Raw genomic sequence first — 5,855 nt, 5'->3', positions numbered from 1 at the left:
GACGGCGGTCTCAGACCCATTCCAGATCTGAGACATTTGAATAAAGCTCTCATGAGGCGGCCGTTCAAAATGTTAACTATCAAGCATATCTTCGCGCAAGTGCGCCCGGGGGATTGGTTTGTCACAATGGATCTGAAAGATGCTTACTTTCACATTCAAATAAATCCTCGTCACAGGCCATTCTTGAGATTCGCCTTCGAGGGCCAGGCTTATCAATACACCGTTCTCCCGTTCGGTCTATCTTTGGCACCCCGCACATTCACGAAGTGTGTGGATGCAGCGCTTTCTTCTTTGAGACATCAGGGAGTGCGCGTGTTAAATTATCTCGACGACTGGCTGGTGCTGGCACAGTCGAGAATCGAGCTATTAGCTCACAGGGATTTGATTCTCGGCCATCTAAAATGCCTGGGTTTGACAATCAATGTTTCAAAAAGCAAACTAACCCCCAGCCAAAGCGTGATCTTTCTGGGCACAGTTTTAGACTCGAGAGCTATGACAGCTCGACTTACACCAGAGCGCGCACTCTCAGTGCGAGCGCTTGCGGGCACTTTCAGAGCGCGCGAGCACGCGCCACTGAAGAAATTTCAGAAACTGCTTGGTCTAATGGCAGCATCATCGCCAGTACTCCGCTTTGGATTACTGCGCATTCGCCCGCTGCAGCATTTGGCTGAAACGCCGTGTGCCAACACACGCATGGCAGTCAGGCATCTTGCGCGTTATAGTGAATCACGGTTGTTTAAGAACCCTGATTCCCTGGCGGGCTCAGAACTGGTACCACAAGGGGGTGACAATGTGAACAATTGCCAGGAGGAAAGTGGTTCTTACAGATGCGTCCAACCTGGGTTGGGGAGCGCTGCACGAGGGCATGCCTGCATCCGGCCTCTGGTCGAGCATGGAGCAGAGCTTACATATCAACTGTCTGGAGATGAAAGCAGTTGGGTTGGCCCTGAAGGCATTTCTGTCGAACCTCAGAGGTCACCATGTTTTAGTCCGCACAGACAATATGTCAGTGGTGGCCTACATAAATCGCCAGGGGGGCATCAGGTCAGGAAACCTGTATGCGATGGCGAGAGACCTACTATTATGGGCACAAACCAACCTGAGCACTCTGAGAGCAGCGCATATCCCAGGCGTCCAGAATGTGGGCGCGGATATGCTCTCACGGGGCAACACTCCCCTCGGCGAGTAGTCCCTGAACCCACAGACGGTCAGTCTGATATGGAAGGTGTTTGGAGAGGCAGAAATAGACCTTTTCGCCTCGAGAATCAACACCCACTGCAAACTGTTCTTCTCGAAGGACAGGGACGCGCTGGCCCATGTCTGGCCCAACCGTCCCCTTTATGCCTTTTCCCCCGTTTCAATGATCAATGGGTCATCAAACGGGTCAGAGAGAGCGGGTGCCCAGTCCTTCTGGTGGCCCCTCTCTGGAAAACCAGACCGTGGTTCCCAGAACTGGTTCAGTTATCGGACACAATCCCATGGCCTGTTCCTCTGAGGAAAGACCTCCTCACGCAGGCGAACTGGACATTGTGGCATCCGAGACCCGATTTATGGGCCCTCCATGTTTGGCCCCTCAACGGGTACCCAAGGACCTTCCTGAGAAGGTCTTAAGCACCATATCTGAAGCCAGGGACCCGTCGACTCGGCGCCTTTATGCTTCGAAATGTTCGGGTTTTTCCAGCTGGTGCTCAAAATCAGGCTGACCCGGAGTCATGTGAGATATCTGTGGTTCTCTCATTCTTACAGGAGCTGCTGGATGCGGGTCGCTCCCCGTCCACGCTCAAAGTGTATGTGGCAGCCATAGCAGCACATCATGTTCTGGTGGCTGGCCAGTCACTGGGAAGAAACGACCTGGTCGTGAGATTCCTTAAAGGTGCTAGGAGAATGAACCCCTCCAGACCTCCGTCTGTGCCGTCTTGGGACCTCTCCATGGTCCTGAGGGCTCTGAAAGGTCCGCCTTTTGAACCGCTCCAATCGGTTGATCTAAAACCTCTCTCGCTGAAGACCGCTCTCCTTATGGCGTTGGCGTCCTTCAAGCGAGTGGGAGATCTGCAGGCTCTCTCTGTGAGCTCTCTGCATGTTTGGAGTTGGGTCCAGATGACTCCAGAGTCATCCTCAAGCCCAGACATGGGTACGTTCCTAAAGTGCTCTCAACACCGTTCAGAGCACAGGTGGTGACGTTATTAGCCCTCCCTCCTTCTGCAGAGGATGGAGAGGTTAATCTTCTCTGCCCTGTCAGAGCGCTGAGAATCTATCTGGAGCGTTCTGCGTCTTTTAGACAATCAGAACAGCTTTTTGTCTGCTTTGGTGGTAGATCCAAGGGGGATCCAGTCACTAAGCAAAGACTGTCTAGATGGATAGTGCATGCTATTTCTATGGCTTATACCGCAGCGGGTCAAGTTTGCCCTATCGGCATCAAAGCCCATTCGACCAGAGGTATGGCCTCGTCATGGGCTTGGTCATCTGGCATTCACATTAGTGATATTTGTGAGGCGGCCGGCTGGTCCTCGCCGTCAACATTTATGAATTTCTATAATATGGAAGTGCCTTCCCTGCAGGCGAAGGTGTTTTCGGTATGATTAAGACCCGTCGGTGGCCGGTCTTGTCATGTATTACTGTGCACAATCACATTCACATATATATATTAAACCCGCTGCTGGCCGGTTGTATTCATGCATAAACCCGCTGTTGCCGGTTATATTACATATATATAAAACCCGCTTTTGGCCGGTTATATGACATATATAAAACCCGCTTTTGCCGGTTATATTCCATACATATATAAAACCCGCTTTGGCCGTTTATAATTTCATATATAAACCCACTTGACCGGTTATATGTTCATATACTAATAACCCCGACAGTGTCTGGGTTCATTGGTGTAGTATGTTGGGTTATTTCTAACTGATGTGTACTATTTCAGACCTGACGGTGTCTGGTCTATTTATACATAATTATGAGGTTATGGCTTGTTCTGTATGCTCAGGGGCCTGATTTGCAGTGGCAGCCAGTGACTCAGTGCGGCGTTTTTCATGGCGTCCCCACTGCGTATAGCTACGTAATACGAAGTGACCGTTCGAAAGGGAACTACTCGGTTACTCGCGTAACCTCAGTTCCCTGAGTTAGGGAACGAGTATTGCGTAGCCAGCCGCACTATAGTAACATGGCAAGTTTTCGCTTCAGTCGTTAAACCTGCTATAATGACGAATTCGGGGACTATTATAGACTGAGGTCACGCCCCCTTGGCGGGCTGCGCCATTGGATGTGCAGTTGCCGCAGCGCAGCCTATGAGCGAGCCAGACGCTCATGTTCTAGCTGTGCAGCTGCAAATGCGCTTTACATAAAGGCTTCAGTAAATCGAGGAAAAGGAGTTCCCCCCACTGCGTATAGCTACGCAATACTGATCCGCTTTGCGCGGGTGCAAAATAGGAATGATACACGCGTCAGTGTACAAAGTCATTTGTGCCGGGTGCAAGATAGGGCCCCAGGAGTCAAAATTATAATAAATTAAAGAAAAGATTTACTGAAGATAGTTTGCAGTTTCATCAGCAGAAGTCAGCTTCAAGACTCATACAGGAGTTCGTAGGCCACCCCACCTACAGTTACAAAGATTATAAAATTTCCTATATAACAGCAGTTATACCATTTCCTAGGTCTAAGCCACGTCATTGCTTACAGGTTGAATGATTCTCATTGGCTAAGAAATAGATAAACACAGTAATTTTCCAGAACAAAATCATATAGACTGATGGATATCTCCATGGATTATGCAGCTGACACTCAGACCCTGAAGTTAGGCTAGTCCAATAATGCCAGTGGTTCCTTAAGAACCAAGAAGACAAACACACACACCGACACAGCTTTTCCAAGGTTGGATTTGGCCAGGCTCTAACTATAAACAGGAGAGTCCTCTCAAAACATCAAGATAATGCATTCTTTCTCTCAAGGATAGCTAAACTTTAGTCTAAATGGGAAGTAAGGCTTTAACAAAGAAATGGTCGCTTAAACTATTGGCTTCAATGACCCCTATATGTTTAAACACGTTGAAGACCTTTCTCAAACACAAAACAAGTCCATATTTCATTTCTGGAAGCCGGGCTAAATAAGCAAGCACTGTTACTGCATTCAGATATCAAATACAGACATTAAAGAATACATGAAAAGACCATTTCAGTAATCACACTGGTAATAACAAAGTAAAATCTCCAGAGAGGTCATTCAACTCATTTGATATTTAAAAGGAAACATATTGATTAATACCTTGATTATAATCACACATTACATATACATTGAAGCAGCAGTGGATTCCAATCCACCCCCTTCTGGTGAAGGGTATGTGATGATGTGAGGCTTTTTAATTCCAAATGCCTAGGGATCTTTATCAGCATGCATAATATCCTGGATCCATGAAATAACTGCCTTTAAAAATAAAAATCTGCTTGCCTCTATGGTAATGTAACATAGGGGTGTACTGACTTATGCCCCCTGTAATTTAAGGAAGAACATTTATTTATTTACGATACATTATTCATTCACAAAGAAAATTGGTGTCCTCATTTTTTTAATTAAGGCATTAAGATTATTTTTTTATTGCTCTTTTTAGTCAACTTTAGCATGGGTGTATTCACTTATGCTAAGCACTGTATATGGCATTCTGGTAGAAAATAGGCTATGGTTAACAAACATGATGCATTTTTATAATATGGCATAAGAAACCATATGTTTTATTTAATCTGCTTGCAAATTGATATTACATTATTCAAATAATTAAATGTGTATTATAAGAATACTCTCAACCAGAATGCCACATTAATACAGTGGGTGAAAAATAGATTGATGCTCATTCATAATGATTCATCTCTCTGTTTTTGGGACAGTGATGCCCTGCTATAAGGCTGATAACCACTTTGAGTTTTTTCCTCTGCTTGGTTTAGATTTTGGTCAAAAATGAGAAAGCAACTTCACACAAGTAAGTGACACAGTTGGCTTTTTATCCTGTGGATCCAGTGTCTTCTATCATCTATCAGCATGTTTCATCTTTATCTTACAAGCAGAAAGGCTGGCGCCCCTCTCAATCGTAATCACATTAACTAAAGTGTCTCCTTCCTTTGTGATTGTTTTAGTGATTTGTTTTGTTTATTCATTGGATATGTTCCTCAATCAACTTGACTTAATTTATTTTGGTGAACACATCAGCACAAATTCCCTTCAGATGCATCTCATCAATCATATTCAGCTTCTGAGCCCGATCTCTTTCAGCATTATCACTCTTGCCCTGTCTATACACACAATTGCTATTCTATGTGATTGTCTATCTCTTGTCTATCAACTGTCATTATCACATGAAAAAAGCCACTCTTTGTTTATTCAACCGTCTCTTTACATTTTATCCACTACTTGGCCAGCAATATAAATGGCAGATTAAATTATTGAATGATGATTGCATTGGTTGCTGCCCTATTATTATTATTATTATTATTATTATTATTATTATTATTATTATTATTATTATTTTCTTCTTCTTTTTCTCACCAACACTTCAGGTATCAGAATTAGTTCCCTGGGTATTGGAATCAGATCTTGACCAAACTTGTCTTTTCTTTGGAAACTTATCAGTCTTCCCATCATAGTTTGGGTGGGATCACTTACTCGTGTGAAGTTGCTTTAAATGCCGCAAGTTTTATGGAGCATTCTGTCTGTCTGTCATTTTACTAAACGCGTTAAAAACTAAAATTGTAAGTACGTTAAAAATGAAAATATAAATGAATACACAAATCTAAAAAAAACTTCTAATTTCTAAAATTCTAATTAAAATTTAAAAAATGAATTGTAAGGTGCTTTTATTTTGAAGTGTT

Source organism: Siphateles boraxobius, unplaced genomic scaffold (assembly GCF_051911475.1).
Source record: "Siphateles boraxobius isolate OS27281-9 unplaced genomic scaffold, OSU_SipBor_1 46, whole genome shotgun sequence".
Classification (NCBI taxonomy): domain Eukaryota; kingdom Metazoa; phylum Chordata; class Actinopteri; order Cypriniformes; family Leuciscidae; genus Siphateles; species Siphateles boraxobius.
This window is presented reverse-complemented; position numbering follows the sequence as displayed.